The sequence below is a fragment of the Ursus arctos genome, unplaced genomic scaffold, assembly GCF_023065955.2.
Source record: "Ursus arctos isolate Adak ecotype North America unplaced genomic scaffold, UrsArc2.0 scaffold_19, whole genome shotgun sequence".
Classification (NCBI taxonomy): domain Eukaryota; kingdom Metazoa; phylum Chordata; class Mammalia; order Carnivora; family Ursidae; genus Ursus; species Ursus arctos.
In genome coordinates, this window is record NW_026622863.1 from 51490005 (window position 1) to 51509681 (window position 19677).

At 43.4% G+C, this 19677-nt stretch overlaps 1 long non-coding RNA gene across 1 annotated transcript; it reads left to right on the forward strand.

Moving 5' to 3' along the window:
• The first annotated feature begins 290 nt into the window (after window positions 1–290).
• LOC130544079 (uncharacterized) lies at window positions 291–17778 on the forward strand. Its single transcript, XR_008960035.1, has 2 exons — window positions 291–330; window positions 15617–17778. It is a non-coding gene; the product is annotated as an uncharacterized LOC130544079 (long non-coding RNA).
• The last annotated feature ends 1899 nt before the right edge of the window (window positions 17779–19677 follow it).

Genomic DNA, 19677 nt, shown 5'->3' on the forward strand with positions numbered 1-19677 from the left:
GGATAAACCGGAAGTTGGGAAGGGAAGGAGCGCAGAGGGGGTGGGCCGGAAGTTGATTAAAGTTGGGGGGGGTTGTTGGAGGGACGGATTATTACGTCCCTGGGCGGAGGAGGAAGAGCAGTCAGGGCCGGAAGCGTAGAGGGTTGTGGCTAAGTGCTATTCCTACCCAATGTGGAGGAAGGAAGGGTGGGAACAGGGCGGGAGGGAAACAGGGGGCGGAGCTAACGTCCAGCCAAGGTCGGGGAAGGAGGAGGGATGGGCGAGTAGTGGGGGGGGCGGAGCTAAAGTCCACTCAAGTTCCGGGAAGAGGCAGTGAGAGGATAGACGGAAGTGAGTGGGGCCGGTGCTGAATGTGGATTCTTGTCTAAGGGGAGGAAGAAGGGGGGAAGGGGGAGGGGGAGGGCAGGAAGTGTGCCGGAGGCGGGGCTAAGATCAGTCCTGAGTTCTGAGAGGAAAGTGGGGACGGGGGCGGGGGGGAGGTGGGTAGGGCCTTCCGGGAACGTGCAGCTGAAGGGATTCTCTGCCCTCCCGGGGAGGGGAGAGTAGGGGAAGAGGGCCGGGCATAAATGTCCACGCAGGTTGTGGGGAGAAGGGCAGGGTCAGTTGTGCCCTAAGCATGGGTGAGGGGGTGGGTTGTCGAAACCAGAACTAGACAAAAGTTAAAACAGTGGAAATAGGTTTTATTCACAAAAATGTCACAGGGGAAAAGACACTCGTATCGACCTGGGCTCAATTGTGAATACAACTAGATCAAGTGGTATTTATAGCTAAGAAGCAAATTGAAGTGTGTGTGTGTGGGGGGGGGTTGTTGGTTGATAGAAAATTACAGTGTCTGGGGGCTTCTGGCTGAACCAACCTAATAAGATTGTTGCTGAAGGCAGGCCAGGGTGATCAGATACCACCTGGGGGCAACACTGGGGTTGAGCGGTTTGATCAGATTTCAAGGTGGAGAAGTCTTGTTAAACTGACTTAGGAGTCTTGCTAAAACTAGGTTCTAGGAGGAAGTACATGGATGGGCATTGTAGGAAGAGGGTTCAGGGGAGCCTGACTAAAGTTTGGGTAAGCAAAGAATCTTTGTCAGGGAGAAGGAGTGAGATGGGTAGGATCCTCTGCCCAGTGTCCTCTTCTGTGAGCCAGGGTGCCCGTGTTTAGGAAATCAAAGTAGTCAGTCGCTGCCCAGGATCTGGTGTGTGCCCAGTGTGTTCTCATCTTCCTTGGTAGCCAAAGACTACATAGTTTCTTATCTTCTTCAGAGTCCAGTATCTGGCGTTCTCTCATCTTGTTAGGTCCTAGGGCCCACTGTGGTCTTGTCTTCCTCAGGGCCCAGGCTCTGATGTTCTTGGGGCTCTCCTAACATTCTTATGCCCAGAACCTGGTGTACTCTCCTCTTGGAATTTCCTAGCAGGTTTTAGGAGCCCTATGTGTCCCTTTGGGTCATTCTGCCCACTGCCTGCCAAACTTGTTCCAGGAATTGTTAATTTTTATGATCACTGTGGAGAGCGTCCACCTGCAGGCTGCACATTGTTCATCTTATTTGTTGCAATTAGATGGTCTTGATTTTGATTAGTATTTACTCAGAGACGATGCAGATGTCTTTCATTCTAACAGTATTTTCCTTGGATTTTTTGTGGCTATTGTAGATAAAGCACCATAAGTAATTTGGCTTCTTCCTTTTCCATGTTTTGACTTAAAAGAATTGATATTGTATAGCTCTAAGTAGTGCAGCAGAGCCAGATTAATTAGTCATGTTATTATTGCTTTATTTTTGGATGTGACTGGGGATGCTTGTAGTGGTTCACCATCAGGTTTGATGGAGGACTTAAACAACTTTAGGAAGCAAGCCCCCTTGGAAGTTCTTCCAGTTATTTATTTCTGTTTATATGATATGGGATAAAGACATGATTTTTGGTTAAAAGGTGATTTTCTATAAGTATATTATTGAAGATTGATTCACGAAAGCCACTTTAATACAACTTTTAACAATAAATTGCATGTTCTTTTTCTCATTTAGCAACTTAAGCATGCTACTTAATTTACTGCAATTTGATTATGTTAAAGCATTTCTGAACAAATGTTGACTATTATCCATGTAAAATATCAAAAATGTTATGCATCCTGTTTGCACATAGGGCCCCAATCCTCCATTCAAAACGTTCAGGGCCAGAACTATTTTGGAATCCACAAGTGTTTGGATTTTAGCAGGATAGTAAGGTGCATATACCACACAGTATGTAACATCCTGAGCAGGTCTGAGGCAACATCTGGCCATATATACATCTGTAGCAGAATACATGAAGAGTCACACTCAGTTGGAGAAACACAATGTGTAAATAGCCTGGTTATATCTGGTAAATTTGGCAGATACGTAATAGAGGAAGAAATTTGATTAGAAAAGGTTTGGGAGTTTAGAACTGCAGAAAAGGCATTGTGGATCATGTAAAAATGGCTGGATTAGCAATAATACTTGTTTCATTCCATTGCAAAGTTTAATTTGTACTTTTCCTCTCTTCATATACTCCATGTAGTCAAAGACACGTTTATTGAGGTACTGACTTGTTGAAATATATCAACATTCTTCCGTATGCTTCCTTTAATATTCCACTGACTTAATTTAAACAACATATGACTAAGAATAAGAGATATAAAACTGTATATTGGCCAAATCACTATGGCAGCCGGTGGCATTCAGTTGAGTCCTAAACCTGCTCTGAGACTCAGTCATGGACCTGATTTGTCTCCACTCACCATTCTCTATTCTTCTTTCATCACACAGAACATCTCAGATTGTTTCATGTGAAGGGGAACACATGTTTAAAAGTCACTTAGAAAAAGAAGAAGGGCGTATCTTTTTGCCTTTAAAACACAAGCCTCTAGGACACTTCTCAGAACTCAGACCTTTAGAACTTCAAGTTGGAGAAGCAGGAATAAATCAGCATTTTACCTATAAATTATTACTATATAAGTAGTAATCCTGTATAAATATATATAAAATATCTGGGATTAATTTGTTGGGAAATGCAGGGGAACTACATGAAAATAAGTTTCTGGAAAGAGTTACTAGTAAACTTACATAAATAAAAACGCATATCATGTTCCAGGATGGGAAGTCCAATTGTAAATCCCAAATGATCACTAAGCTCAATTCAAGAGGAAACAGGATTATAGCAGGGCCCTTCGGGATCCTGGACCTTGGACTTTACTCTGTATTTCCTTCTTCCTCAAAATGTGAGGAAAGGAACTGACTAGTTTTTCACAGGAACAATCAAGATTGGTGTGCTTGGGTGGTGCAGTCAGTTAAGCATCCAACTCTTGGTTTCTGCTCAGGTCATAATCTCAGGGTTGTGGGATCAAGCCCTGTGTCGAGCCCCAAGTTGGGCTCCATGCTTAGAGTGGAGTCTGCTTAAGACTCTCCCTTGCCCTCTGCCCCTCCCCCACCCACTCTCTCGTTCAAATAAATAAATAAATCTTAAAAAAATAGAACAATCAAGATGGATTCAAACTCAAGGAGAAATGGTCCCAGAAGCTACTACTTCAAAACCTCCCTTGTTTTTTTTGTTTGTTTTTTTTTTTTTGCCCGTAAATTTAGACTTCAAAGCCATCCATAGCATACAGTTATAATCACAGAACATTTTTTTATGGAGGTGGTGGGAGACTCATTTTGCAGTGCAGCAAGTTGGCACTTTTTTAGGTAAGGTGTATGGTTTGTTTCAAGCACTCTTACGTCACTTACTATGAAGAGGGACATGAGGGAGAGACTGTACCCATGTCTGCATGTGTAATTTGATGAAGCCACCATCTGTCCTTGGTCCCACTCTGTGTTTTCACATCATACCTTTGGATCTCTGAAATGTCTCCCTGCCTTCTCTGCAGCCCCTTGTCTGTGCCCCTGAGATTGCAGCTGAGGTGACTTGACCCTTCCTGCTGATGGCAGTGGATCTGTGCTCTTTGTGGGCTGTCCACCTCCTGAGGATTGGCTCTAAATCAAATGAGCAAGGGTCAGCCTGAGCCTGCAGAACTTGGTTACCTGTGATGGCTACTTCCCTCCCTAAATCGTGGTTCAGCATGACTAAGGAAGAGACTTGAAAGCAGAAGCTGGTTGGGAGCAAGAAAGGGATATAATGCAAGAAATTTATGTTTTTTTTTCCCCCAAGTAACGGAATATGCCACCATTCATTATCTGACACTGCATAAAATCCAGAGGCAAAGGGCTTCCAGGGATAGTTCCTGGGTTCAGCTATCACCCTTAGCCAGATACTGTCCATCTTTTGGTTCAACCTCCCTTAGTGTATTGTCCTGGTTATTCCTAAGGCTTGTGTCCCCATGGTCTCAAAGTGGTTATCACAGTTTCAAGCATTACATGGAGCCATGCAACATTTGGCTGAAGATATTGGCATCGGGGAGTTTTTGTTTCCTGTGCTACTTTATCAAATTACCACAAGTTTTGTGGCTTAAAACAACAAAAATTTATTATCTCACAGCTCTGGAGGTCAGAAGTCCAAAATATGGGCACCCAGGTGGCTCAGTTGGTTAAGCGTCTGCCTTCAGCTCAGGTCATGATCTGCAGGGTCCTGGAATTGAACCCTGCATCTGGCTCCCTGCTCAGCGGGGAGTCTGCTTCTGCTTCTCCCTCTCCCTCTGCCCCCCCCCACTTGTGTTCTCTCATTCTGCTTCCTCTCAAATTTGAAAGAAAAAAGTCAAAAATGGGTCTTAATGGGCTAAAATCAGGATGTTGGAAGGGCTGCATTCCTTTCAAAGGCTCTAGGGAAGAATCCCTTTCCTTGCCCTTTCCACTTTTAGAGACTTCCTGCATTCCTTGACCCATGGCCTCTTCCTCTGTCACCAAAGCTAGCAGTCTCTTTTTGACTCTGACCACTGCTTCAATCATCACATTGCTTTCTCGGATTTTGCTTCTCCTGCCTCTCTTAAACAGGAACAATTGTGTTGACATTGAGCCCAGCACATGTATTCCAGGATGATCTCACCATCTCAAGATCTTTAACTTAATTGCATTTGTGAAGTCCCTTTTGCCTTGTAAAATAACACATTTACAGGTCCCAGGCATTAGAGTATGGACATCTTTGGGAGCCATTATTTTGCTTAGCACAGAGAAGGGATAAAATTTTTCCAGAAACCCTTTTACTTGTGGGCTTCCTCAGACCCTATTGGCCAGGACTGACACTTGGGTCTATGTCCTGTCTGTAAGAAAAGCTTATGGTAAGGGGAGTGGCTAACATTTTTTGCATCTGTAGAGGGAGATGGGCTCTCCACAATGAGGAGGGTGACTCAGCCACAGGCACAAAAGAAGTCTTCTTAGGTGAAGCTCTGCTCCAGAGTCCTCTCATCAAGTTTAGTTATAAGGCCATATGCTAAATTTGAGAGCAGGTGGTGTTGGAAGTTTCTGGGCTTGCTATCAGTAAAGGTCTGGAACTGAATGGAGTCTCAACATCCAGGGGACAGCAAGGAGATGGCTATCCTGGGAAAGGATTTGGTGGTTGTGCTGGAAAGGAAAGGTGGTATTCCATGGTGTATGAGAGGAGTAGGAGCTCTCCCTTGGGTCTAGGAGGAAAGTCAGAATTTCAAAGGATTTTCATAAAGGGGGAGGGAGAGGAAGGTCTTCAGCATTCATGTGTAGGACATGAATATCTTCCCTCATATCTTCTCCAGAACACACCAGATAGCCTTTTGGGCAGCTATTGGTCAGGCTGCCTCCTGATCCCATCATGTTAAGAGATTTTAGTTGAAGTTCATGAGGTTTGCATTAGCCTTGGAGTATGGACATTTCACCAGGCTGTGGTATATCTTTTTAATCCTGCCTGGATCCTGGCTATGCCCCTAGAAGTGTGAAGATGCACATAACTCTTTATGATACCTTCTTAAAGTTAATAGTAGAATGCCATATGTGAAATATTGGCGAGTTAGTATAAAGCTCCCTGATTTGTTTGAAGTGATGGCATTTGGATTGTGCAGGCAAAAATGATGGCATATTCTTCAGTTTTCTCCTATGAATACTATAAAATTATGCATATGTTGATCCCCATGATACTAAAAGATGATTGATCTCTGTATGACACTTCAAATTTGGTGGTTCTCTAATTCATGTATGATATAAAAAGATATGGTATTTTTATAACTTTTACATTTTATTATTTATGGCAGTCGTTTCTATGATACATTGTCCGTCATGCCTAGACCCTGAGTCCCATTAAATGGTGTTTCTGTGGCAAATCAAGGCCATATGTAGAACATAATTGCTTATCCATGACTGCCTGGAACCACAAGTGCAAAGTCTTAACACATGCAGATACCTGTTTACGGGTCAAAAACACTTTGTGGATTCTGCCTCCTTTGTGGTTTATTTCTGATATCAAGTAAAATGGAACTCCAACTAACAGCTTTTCCATTGATTACAGTCAATGAGTTTCTCAAATCTATATGAATTTCCTAAGGACAAATAAGGTGATAGCCGTAGTTAAAAGCCTGCCAACATTGACTCCATTCATAGTGTTCTCTAGTATGAGTCCTCTTGTGTTGAAAAAAGTGAGAACACCTCCTGAAGACTCTTCCACATTGGTTACGTACATAGGGGGTTTCCCCAGTATGAGTTCTGTGATGTAGCAAGATAAGTGCTATGTTTAAAGCCTTTCCTACAATGAGTATGTCCATAGGTTTCTCTCCAGTGTGTGTTCTGTGGTGTTGAGAAAGGAAGAAGAAGAGCACGAAACTTTTCCCAATGATTGCGTTATAGTGTTTCTCTTTTTATAAATCTTAGATGTAGAGTAAAGCATTCCATCCTTGAAAATTATTTCCTGAATTCACTGCAAATATTAAGTTTCTCTTAAGTATAAATTCTCTCATACTGAGTAAGGGGTAATTTGCGTTTATACATTTATATGGTTTTTATCCTGAATGAGTTCTGAAACCTATGAAAGGCAATATTTCTCAGTGAAAACTCTCCCACACTCAACACGTTTGTGAAGTTTGTCTCCTGAGTGAATTTGCTCTCAGTTAAAAGGGTTGAGTTCTGTTTGAACTTCTCTATATTCATTACATTTTTATGAACTCTCTTGAGTATGACTTATCTGATGTCATTGCATAGTGGAAGAAGGATCAAGTTCTAATTAACTTTTCCCCAAAATTCATTATTATTGCAGCCTCAATCCTGAATCAATGTTTCCTGATATGTTCCACCCATCTTTCTTGGTTCTCCTGCCTCTTCTGTAAGTGGGCTTCACATTCCTGGTCTCTGACAAATATGGAGAGATATAGGTCATACTTTGCGAATCTATTTCAAGATAGCATATGCTTCTAAGAGAAATGCCCTGCTTTCTGGTTAACTCTTTACTTTTGAGTGTAGCTTCCCAATTTGGAAAAAACAGACAATTTTAAGTGCTCAGAGAAAAACTCCAGTAGAGAAAAAAGTGATACTAAGTGAAGAAGCACATTGGAAGCACGTGGATTTGTTTTCAAATCTGCCTTGCAAGGAGTGATTGAGCTGTGAGCAGACAGAGTGAACCCAGCCCCTTGAAGTGGCTGATGGGAAGATAGATCAGTCTAAGCTATTGATCACTCCTCCCTCTCCTTTTCTAGTTGCTCTTTTGGACCCCAATTCTTTGAGGACTAGTCCTAAGCCCCTTTTTTTCCCTCTCCTTCCAGTGTAATCTCTTTCATTCTCCTGGTTCAAACACCATTTTTAAAGTTGATAAATCATACTTCTACAGCTTCATCCCAGATTATTTTCTGAGCATTGGGCACATTCACCTGTCTGCTGGGCATCTCTATTTATTCTGCAACCACAGCCTGTCAAAACTGAATGCTAATCCCACATCCCTATGTGTTCTTATCCTGGCCTTTCTCTACCAGTGGACGGCATCACCATTAACCCACTTGCTCATGCCAGCAGCCACGGACCCTCCACCTCCATTTTTAATCAGTCACCAAATTTTGAGTCCGCCTTAAGAATATATTAAGTTGGTCTCCTTTTCATTTCCATTGCCCCATCCTACTCCGAGTCACTGCACTTATCAGAGGAGCTACCACGGTAGTGCTTTAACTGTCATTCCTTCTTCCGTTCTTACCTCTGTCCCAACAGGCATCTGGCACAATCTTTCAAAAATGTAAACCAGATTGTGTCATTTTTCTACTTAAACATAACCAATCATTGCTCTTAAATATTTATATTTTTTTCTAGAATATCTACCTCTGCTATGATGATAGTTACATACAGGCAAATACCACATCTGTTTGTTTATCCTTTTAGTCCCAGCATCTGGCATGGGAGAGCCAAGACTGTTTGTTGACCAACTGTCTGAGGTAACTCATACCCCTCACCACTTCACTTTTGACTGGTATGTGGATGACTTCCAAGTTGAGGTCATTAACCCCTGGCTTCTAAAATTCCAAAGTTTGTGACCATATGTCTGCTAAAGATCTTTCCTACACAGTATGCCATGAATTTCTAATGATGTAAATCAGATCTTCTCACTCTCCAGGGTAATCCCACTCCAGGTGTCTTCCTATTGCATTCAGAAGCATCTAACACTCCTAAATAGTGTTCACAAGGCCTGGTACATCTGAGCCTCATTGCATCTGAGACTCGTCCTTCTGCTCCTTCCCCTTACCCATCCATTCTGTCCTCACTGCCTGACATCAGTTTCTTGATTGCACCAAATTCTTCCCACCTCAGAGCCTTTGCTAGCACTTCTCTTTCTGCCAAAATGCTCTTCCCCAGCTCATTATACACTGGCTTCTTCTCATGCCGGAGAGGTCAGATTAAGGCTGACCTTCTCAGAGAGGCCTTCTTGAGCTGTGTAGTGAGCTCGGTAATAGTCTCCCAAAGATATTATGTACTAATCTCCAGAACCTGAGAACATGTTACCACGCATGGCCTAAAGGACTTTGCAGATGAGATTGAGTTAAGGATCTTGAGATGGAGAGTTTATGTTGGATCATGTTGAATGGGCCCAATGTAATCACAAGGGTCCTCAAAAATGTGAGAGGCATGCAGGAGAGTCAGAATCAGAGGAGCTTTGGTGGTAGAATCAGAGGTCGGAATGATTTAGAGTCATGAAGTACACAATGTGAGTGGTTTCTAGAAGCTGGACAAGGCAAGGAAATGGATTCTCCCTCAGAGTCTCCAGGAGGAATACTAACCCATTGTAGACGTCTGACCACCAGAACTGTAAGATGAAAAATCTGTGTTATTTTAAACCACTAGGTTTGTGGTAGTCTCTTATAGCAGCAATAGGAAACTAATACAGTCTATATGACCTAGGGTCCTTTCTTCTTTGTTCCCTCATATTTTCTTGTTCTTTTCACTTACCACGCTTATCATATGTGATGATGACTTGTATACATGAAGATTTTCCAGAGAATCTACAGCCCCTAGCACAACAGCTGCCTGGCATTGAGTAGAAACTGAATACTGTTGGTAAATGAACATAGGAGTTGGAGTTAAAAGGAACTATGAGGAAAGAGTCTGGACCCTAGTACCTCATACTTGGATTACTGAAGCAGTCTTAATCTGTTCTCTTTAATCTTTGCTCTGTGATTCACCTTGATGCCAGAGTAATCCTCCTATGCCCCAGTAACATCTTCAGGACACTCTATGGTCCCAGTGGTCTTGATATCCAATCCCCCCAGCATGGTGACCTGAGCTCATTGGCAGTTATGGGACTTCCACTTTTCTCCTTACTGAATTACTTGGATGTTAAGAGATGTATGTAGCCTATAGTCCTTAAGGAAGATTCATCCAAGGGACACTTGCAGCCTGCAGCCCTCAAGGAATCTTGCGTGGAGGAGGTGTAGCATGGAGATGTCAGGTCATGAGTACAGTGTAACCAAAATACCAAGGCAGGAATGACTCTGGGCAAGAAAGAAGCCCAGCCTGCAAACTTCAGGGAACATAGATGACAGAAAAACATCTTAAATTGTACCATGAGAGTGTGATTAGGAAAATCCAGACCAAGGGAAACTTTACAGTCTGACAGACCATGTTTCAGAAGAGATCAGGTAGAAGGAAAAGAAGTAAGTGCTGTGTTGTAGGCAGCTTCCAAGATGGCCTCTAGTGATTCCCCACTCCTAGAATTCACACTATCCTGTGGTTCCCTTCTCCCACACTGCACCAGGATTGGTCTGTGTGACTCATAGACTGTGACGGAAGTGATGGTACATCCCTTCCGGGAGTAGATTATAAAAGACAGTGTGGCTTTAGTCTTGACTGTTTCTCTCTCTCTCTTCTTCTTCTGGAGGAAGCCAGATTCCGTGTTATGAGGACACTGAAGTAGCCATGTAGAGAGGCTGAAGGAATGAGATTCTGAGGCCTCTTGCCAACAACTACATAAACTTGTAAAATGTATCCTCTATTAAAGTTAAGCCTCATATTTTTTTAAAAGATTTTATTTATTTATTTGACAGAGAGAGACAGCCAGCAAGAGAGGGAACACAAGCAGGGGAGTGGGAGAGGAAGAAGCAGGCTCATAGCGGAGGAGCCTGATATGGGGCTTGATCCCATAACGCTGGGATCACGCCCTGAGCCGAAGGCAGACGCTTAACCGCTGTGCCACCCAGGTGCCCCAAAGTTAAGCCTTATATGACCACAGCCCCAGACAATATCTTGATTACAGCCTCATGAGAGACCCTGAGGAAGAACCATCCAGTTAAGCTGATCCTAAATTCTTGACCCACAGAAACTGTGAGGATATAAAATGTTTGTTGTTTCAAGCTAGGAGTCAGCAAACTACAGCCTCCAGGCCTAATCTAGTTGGCTATCTTTTTGTTTTGGTTTGGTTCTGGATGGCTCACAAACAGAATAGTTTTTACATCTTTAAATAGCTAAAAAAAATTAAAAGAAGTATTATATTGTACGACATCTGAAAATTACATAAAATTCAAATTTCACTGTCCGTAGAGTTTTATGGGAACACAGTCATGTCTGTTCATTACTTATTGTCTATAACAAAAGCAGCATTGAGTAGTTGCAATAGAGACCATGTGGCCCAGCAGATCTAAAATATTTACTATCTGGCTCTTATAGAAAAAGCTTACTACTCTTGTTTTTTTGTTTTTTGTTTTTTAAGATTTTTATTTATTTATTTATTTATTTGACAGAGAGAGACAGCGAGAGAGGGAACACAAGCAAGGGGAGTGGGAGAGGGAGAAGCAGGCTTTCCTTCAAGCAGGGAGCCCGATGCGGGACTTGATCCTAGGACCCTGGGATCATGACCTGAGCCAAAGGCAGATGCCTAATGGCTGAGCCCCCTAGGCCCCCTACTACTCTTGTTTTAAGGCACTATATTTTGGGGTAATTTTTGCATGGCAGTGAATAACTAATAAATGCTATTCTCTTTGCCCCTGACTTTGGAATAAGGCATGAGACTTGCTTGCGTTGGCAAAAAGGGGGTTAGTGGCTGTGATAGGAGTAGAGGTGTAGAATGTGCTGTTGTGTCTGGACTTACCCTTTTGTACTTTTGCCATTGCCATGATAAGAACAAGACGGCTAACACACTGGTCTAAGGAGGATGGGAGAGAAAGGGAGCAGATCTGCTCTTCATGAAGCCTGAAGGCCAGCTCAGCTAAACACAGCCTAGATCAGCAAACCCCAAGATGACCTGTGGGCTTATGTGCCAGATGAAATGACTATTGTATTAAGCCGCGGTATTTTTTTCTTTTATAGATTTTATGTATTTATTAGAGAGAGCAGGAGCAGGGGGAGAGGGAGAAGCAGGCTCGCCGCTGAGCAGGGAGCCTGATGTGGGGCTCTATCCCAGGACCCTGTGATCACGACCTGAGCCAAAGGTAGAGGCTTAACCAACTGAGCCACCCAGGCGCCCCTAGGCCATTGAATTTTAAGGGCAGTTTGTTGTACCATTTTCTTATGGTAATAACTGACTGATACATATTCCCGGTTACCAGTGGCTTTTGGTCAAAACAGAAATAGTCATTGTTTTTAATCTTGATATAATGTTATATAAGAAAAATTCTGTATGGTGTGATCTTAACTAGGGCAAAAAAAAAAAAAAAAAACAACCCACAAGGGGAAGAAAACAACTAATGAAAATAAATATGCTAAAATGTTCACAGAGATCATGTTTCAAATAAGAGTTGTTCAGTTGTCACTAGTTGTTACAATTCAATTGACTGTTTTTCAGTCAATGAATTCATTAAGCATCTAGTATGTGTCAGGTATGGGTAAAGACCTAAAGAGGTGAAGGAATGAGCTAGGTAGATATCTGGTGGAAGATGTTCCAGGCAAGGGGTACAGCATTTGCAAGGGCCCTGAGGTGGGAGCATATTGTGCATGTGAGAGCACCAGGGAGAAAACCCATGTGGCTGAAACTGAGTGAGTCAGAGGGAAAGGACTGGACAATGAGCTCAGAAAGGCAACAGCGGCTGACCCGGTCAGGGCTTTCAGGCTGTGATATGAACTTTTACCCCGAAGGAGTTGGAAACGTGTGAAATTTTTAAGCAAAGGAGGGAGGTGCCATAGGAACTCTCTAGCTGCTGTGGGGAAATAGACCTGCGGACAAGGAAAGAAGCAGGGAGGTTTGTGACATGATCACTGTGAGAGATGCTGGCAGCCAGGCTGGAAGTGAAAGCAAGTTGCATTCTGGGTAGATTTGAGCATGATGCTGTCAGGACCTGATGCCCAATCACATGCAGGATATGAATTAGGAGAGTGTGGATACCAGTGAGGTTTCAGCCTGCACCAGGGAAAGACCAAAAATGCTGGTGACCAACACAGGCAAAGCTGTGAGAGGGGCTGGGGATGGGGGAAGCAAGAGTGTTTGGTTTGGGACCTGTAAGATGTTCATTAGACCTTCAAGTGGAACGTCAAGGACCTAGGCAACTGTTTTAGTCTGGAGTTCAGGGAAGAGTCTGGGCTGACATACACTTAGGGGCCATAGAAAGCAATAGAAAATCTGAAGAAATGAGGTGCTGACTAGAAGAAGGAGTAGAGACAAGGGTGCTATAAGCAGAGGAGTCTGATAATGGCAGAGAACCTAGTGTGGGGAGCAACACAGTAGGCACAGATTGTGACTTTCTTTCCCAAGCTTGAGGCACTTTGGCTTTCGTGGACTTCTTCTTTCATTAAAAAATACAGAAAATTGGGGCGCCTGGGTGGCACAGCGGTTAAGCGTCTGCCTTCGGCTCAGGGCGTGATCCCGGCGTTCTGGGATCGAGCCCCACATCGGGCTCCCCTGCTATGAGCCTGCTTCTTCCTCTCCCACTCCCCCTGCTTGTGTTCCCTCTCTCGCTGGCTGTCTCTATCTCTGTCAAATAAATAAATAAAATCTTTTTAAAAAATACAGAAAATTATATTTTATGACTGTGTTGGTATAAAGATTAATATAATCCAGGTGAGATTCTACTTCTCTTTCACTTCTAATTTTAAAAGAAATACCATTTTTGTGGACCTTAAAGGTATCTTTGGCCCTCGGTACTGTGCTTTTTGTGCCTGATGGAAGTCTAGGAAGTCTAGGAATTGAAAGATCAGAGGCCACACACACCAAGGGGCTAGAACTGATGAGGCTGAGGGGCAGGGCTCAGATCAGGCATGGCCTTGTAAACTGAGTGAAGGATCTTATTCTTTAAAAGGAATATGTATGTCAACGGAGGAGAAGGTGCCACGGATAGAGACTTGGTTTGGCTGCTGCCCAAATTCCCCTTCAAGGAGGGGCCTGCCGTTCGCTGTGAGCTCCTTCAGGAGCCAAGGTCATGCTTCTTTCCTAGCAGCCCTGGCCACTAAGCAAGTAAGGCCATGGTCCAAAAGCCTGAATGTTTGCACTTAACATGACAGTCCTTTAACGAGCAGTCTCTGCTCTGGACCTTACTGCTGGACAGCACTGCGGTTGGACCGTGCTTCCTCCACAATCCTGCTTCCTCCCCCTTTTATCCTTTTTCTCTCTTTTACCAGTGTTATTCCCCCAATAAACCATTTGAGGCAAGTAGAATAGGGAAGGGCTGGGACATTGCAGGAGGAACAAAAAACGGAGAAACTAAGGATGTTACACCATGATTAGTTTAGCTTGTACGGCAAAGATGATGGGATTTTGAAGATGCAATTAAGGTTACAAATTAGTTGATTTAAGCTAATCAAAAGGGAGATTATTCTGGGTCGTCCTGACTTGGTCAGTCTGAAGTCTCGAAAAGAGTGTTTAGAGACTCCTGCTGGCTTGGAAGAGGCAGGCTGCTGTACGTGAGCTCTGCAGCTGCAAGAAAATGTATTCAGTCACAATCTGAATGAGCTTGGAAGCAGATTCTTACCCAGCTAAGTTTATCGGTGAGAATGTAGCTCACTGACACCTTGGTTGCAGCCTTTCGAGAACCGAAAACAGAGGATCCAGTTAAGCCATGCCAGACTTCTGACTCACAGAACAATGAGATAATAAATGCATGTTCTTTGAAGCTGTTACATTTACGGTAGCTTGTTACACAGCAAGAGAAACAATAGAGACATGAAAGGACTATGGGAACAAGTTCCAGGTGAAACACATTGTCTACCTGGGGCGCTCTGTTATTGTTACACAGCTTCTACTATAGAGCAGAACCAGGACGCAGCCAGGATACAGCCAACCCCTATATACAAGGCGTACTTAAAACGGAGGACCCGGGCTCCAAAAGGCACCATTGAGTTGCCTGAGTTGACTGCCAATATAGACCAATCAGAACGAGTCATTCCCCCCTTCCCTCATTAGCATATTGGACCTAAGTGGGAACCCCAGCCGGGCAGCACTTTCTCTATATAAGCAGGTCCTCTGCGTGGCTTGGACGGGTGAGTTTAGTTGCTGTGTGTTAGTACTGTCTTCCTTCAGTTTGAGCTGTCACCCCAATATATCCTTGCCTATGCCTTTGGTTTCCTGCCTCATTTCTATTGTTGGTCCCAAGAACTTGACTTCAGAAGCACCTGCTGGCGAATGTAGGTGGGAGACGTATGAAGGGAGATTTCATAATATATAAAAGTGTTTAAAATGTTCATACTGTTCTCTCTGGCATCTAGGAATTCCACTTCTAGCAGTTCTTAAAAAGGCCTTAGTAGTTAAACAATAGTGAATTTGGATTGAGGGTTTAGTGTGTGCGTAGAGCACATAAGTATTAATATAGTCGTCTCACAGCTCTCTAATTACTCTGATTTTCAGATGATGGTGAGTTTTAGAGAGCTGAGGTCTTTTTACTTCAGTTCCGGACCTAGAAAGCGTCTGTGCTAATCTGAGGCGCAGGTTATGTCTGTTTAAATCCAGTCACTCTTAATCCCATTTGGTTACTATAAAAAAAAAACCCAATGATGTATATGTGTATAGTGATAAAACACATATTGTCAAACGTTTATTGTCTAATTTAGGGGCAGGGTACATGGGTGCTCACGCAATCTTGTTAAGTTTTCTGAATATTTGAAAATGTAAACAGAATGTTGAAGAAAAGTAAATCCAATAAATGCAATATTTTCTAAGGTTCACATATCTTTGGCTGAGGGAATTACCCCTCATTTGTTTCTAGACAAATTGTCTCTAAGCCATTGACTTTTCTTTGTATTAAAAAATATATATTCTAGTAAGAACAGCTAGGGGGGGCCAAAGGTAAAATTTCAGTCACCAGATAAAGGTCTCTACCGCCCCTACAGGCCGGCTGGGTGCTCCGCGTGTAGCTGGCAAGGGTGAATCCAGTGAGGACTGCGGAGGATTTCAGGCTCTTGATGGCCTGTGTTGCAGGCTGAACTTCGCGGATGATTTTTCCTTTCACCTGTGGGGTCACCTTAGAGCCCTGCGATTGGAATCCTCACCAAACGCCTTGAGGACCTTGACACCCAGGAACCGTTGTCCTCTCCCCTTGTCGCCGGTAGAGGGCGCCGCCGCCGTAGCTAACGCGACGGGCAGGAGGAGGTGGTGCGCCGCGCCCGCGGCCTTCTGGGAGATGTAGGCGGCCGGGGAGCACGCAAGGGGTGGTGGGGAACCGGAAGTGGGTGCGCAAGTACCGGGAGGGGTGCGCGGCTGCCTTGCGAGTATGAGGTGATGGACAGCCCCGTGTCCACCTTGCTGTTGGTGGTAAAGCTGCGCGTTTAGCGCTCGTGCTGCGGCGGCGGCGGGGCTGCCGGGATGAACCCGGGTAGGGTCGCAGGCGGCTCCAGTGGGGGCAGGTGCCTGCTGTTGGCTATCACCGGGGGGTGGGGGGGGCATCTCCCAGATCCGCAGTCTGGGCATGGGCCTTTCTCCGGATCCAACTCCGGCTCCCAGCAAGACTTCCAAGTTCTGGACGAGGAGAAGCACTGGTGGCAGACATCTGGCCCCCGGATATCTGCGCACAGATCTTCCCACAGATAAGCAGTAGCTCAGTTCCTGTCCAGTCACAGGGGACAGCTCAGGGCCCGAGAGTCCTTGGGATCCACTGACGTTGAAGCTAAAGGGCAAGTTCTGAGCCCCACCCCCACTCCCAATGTACAGTGGTGAGCAGAGACTGGATTCTCAAAAGAAAAGGCAGATTCCAAGGTACAGCACTTGCGAAATCTTGTTCTGACCACAGAGGAGGCTTTTGTTTTTGTTTGGTTTTTTAATTTAACGTCAGTTAATTAACATACAGTGTATTATTAGTTTCAGAGGTAGAGTTTAGTGATTGGGAAGCTTATTTTTTTTTTAAGACCCTGATTCTTCCCTCTGGAGGAAAACCCCCTATTCTATGTCCTCTGGGTCCCTGGCCTGGCCTCTGGGAGGCCTTTTCTCCATTCTGGAAGGGGGCATCACAAAAGTTCAAATCAAAAATAAAATATTAACATCGCCCCCAAGATGCTTCCTTGCTGTTTCATTACAGTCAATATCATCTCTCCTCCAAAGGTTTACAAAAACACTATCCTGATTTCTATTGCCATGGATTCCTTTTGCCAGTTTTTGAATTTTGCATAAATGGAGTTCTTAAGTATGTATTCTTTTTGCCTTCTTTTGCTCAACACTATGTTTTTAAGATTTATCCTTTTTTGTGTAAGTAGTGGTTGGTTTGGTCTAGTATCCCACTGTATGAAAATGCCAAACTCGGTTCATTCTATTGGTAGGTATTTGGGTTGATTATGCTTTGGGACCTTTATGAATACCGTAAATACCATGGACATGGACATTCTTGCATATAGCTTTGGTTGCATCTTGGTGTGCCTTTCTGATTGGGAATATGCCTAGGAGTGAAATTGCTGGGTGACAGGTTGTCCTGTTGTTCAGATTTAGTAGATGCTGCCAAATAGTTTTCCAAAGTAGTTATACTAATTTATACTCCTACAAGTAGTATGTGAAAGTTCCAGTTGCTCTACATTCTTGCCAATGCAAAGATATTATGAGTCCTATTAACTTTAGCCATTCTGGTAGGTGGGACTTGGTATGTCCTGTTTTGTTTTCTTTTAATTACCATCACTGAGATATAATTTATGAACAATAAAATGCACCCATTATATGTTCAATGTGTTCTGACAAATGTATGCAATTTTATAACCATCAACACAACCAAAGTAGAGAACATTTCCATTATTTCAAAAGTGCCCTGTGCCCCTTTTAGTTGATTCCCTCTCTTCATCCAAGACTCTTGCAACCCTGACCTGCTGTTTCTACAGTTTTGTCCTTTCTAAAATTTCGTATAGTTTCTGGTGCTGGTCAAGCTGGTGTAAGCCAATTACAGCCTCTTTCTCCAATCGACTACAAATGAAATCTCTGAATAGAGTTCAAAAGCAACTACCTAAGGACTCTAAAAAGTAAACAATGGCAGATTGGGTACAGAAATAAAAACTTGAATGATGATATGTATGTAAAAGAGGTGTGGTTTGTGTTTTCTCCCCCTACATTTTCTCCTAGTTTTTACAGAAGAGCAGGCCAAATCCTGGAACTGTACCATAGGCACAAAACTCCAGGAACCTCCCCCCACCCCCCTATTTCTAGCCAGAGGACTGGTAAGAGAAACCTTACTTGACCAAAGAATTTCAGGGGATTTCTGCTAATCTTTTCCCTCACCACTTTGCCTGGAAAGCATACCCCATTGCATGGAACTGCACAATAGCACAGGGGCTAAAACTTAGAGAAACTTGTCTCCCTGGCCAGAGAAACCAGAAAAAGGCCACTTCTGTCTGAAGACTGTGTGGTGGGGGGGATCTCAATTACTTTTTCTTTTGTTTTCCTCTCACTGCTACACACTAAATGTGGCCCTAGTGGGACAGAACTGACCTCTGAAAGTACCCCAAATTTCTGGCCAGAGAAACTCAGATAAAGAGCTGCTGGGTACCCTAAAGTGTGGGGGGAAATCTTGGTGAGGAGAGATCTGAAAAAGAGGATCCTGAATTCCATTTATGAACTGACATAAGTCCTGGGCTCACCCTCATGAGCAAATATGAAACAGCAGAAGAAGCATAGAAAAGGGTTTGGGAACTAAAATAAATATAAACCACCATCCAGATTCTAGAATAACTCTGAGTGATGCATATGGCAGGTAGACCCAAACACCATAGCAGACTTTAAAACCAAGCTGACACTGGAGGGTGTCTGGGTGGCTCAGTTGATTAAGACTCCAGCTTTGGCTCAGGTCATGATCTCAGGGTCCTGAGATAGAGCCCCACGGTAGCCTCCCCGCTCAGCAGGAAGTCTGTTGTCCCTCTCCCTCTGCCCCCCACCCCAGCTCCTACTCTCCTTGTCTCTCTCTCAAATAAATAAAATGAAATAAAACTGAACTGATGTTGGAACCATCATCCACAGAAAATGAGGCAGAACTTACAGTCTAAACCTAGCTGCGTTGATTCCTGATAAAACAAAAATTAAGCATTTTCCAGCTGATTTTAACAAATCCCAGAGTCTTATTCAAAATACCTAGGACACAATCCAAATTATTTGACATAAAGAGAACCAGGCAAATATGAACAATGACTAACACGTAAAGGAAAACACCCAGGTGCTAATCTTGACATGAACCAGATGTTGCAATTATCAAAGATTTTAATCAGCTATTATAACTATGCTCCACGAGGTAAAGGTAAACACAAATGAAATGGAGAGATAGAATTCTCAGTAGGGACTTAAAACTGGAAGTTGAAATTAGACCATATGCAAGTTTTGGAACTGAAAAATAAATACCTGAAATAAAGAGTTCACCAAATGGATGTGCTCAGGAGCAGAATAAGAGGAAAGAATCAGTCAAGCTGAATGAAGATCGAGCTGAAGAACAGGAAGAATAAAATGATCAAAATTAATGAAAAGAGCCTCAGTGACCTACGGATCAATATCAAAATGTCTAAAGTTGTATCATTAAAGCATTGGGAAAGGAGAAAGATTGGTCAAGAAAAAAGTAATTGAAGAAATAATGGCTACAAACTCCAATTTGGTAAGAGGCGCAAATTTACAAAATCAGGAAGTGCAGTCATCCCCAACAGAAAACTATGCTCAGATACACCATAATCAAACTGTGGAAAACTGCCCCCTGCCAAAAAAAAAAAAAAAAAAAAAAAAAAAAAAAGAAGAAGAAAGAAAGAAAAAGAAAGGAAGGAAGAAAGAATATTGAAAGCAACAAGAAAAAATAATTTTAAAAAGGAAATATTTCATGTAAGAGAACAATGGTTTCAGTGATGGTAGAAGCGGGTGGCCTGGGTGGCTCAGCGGTGAAGCGTCTGCCTTCCTGTCAGGTCATGATCCCAGGGTTCTGGGATAGTCCTGCACTGGGCTCCTTGCT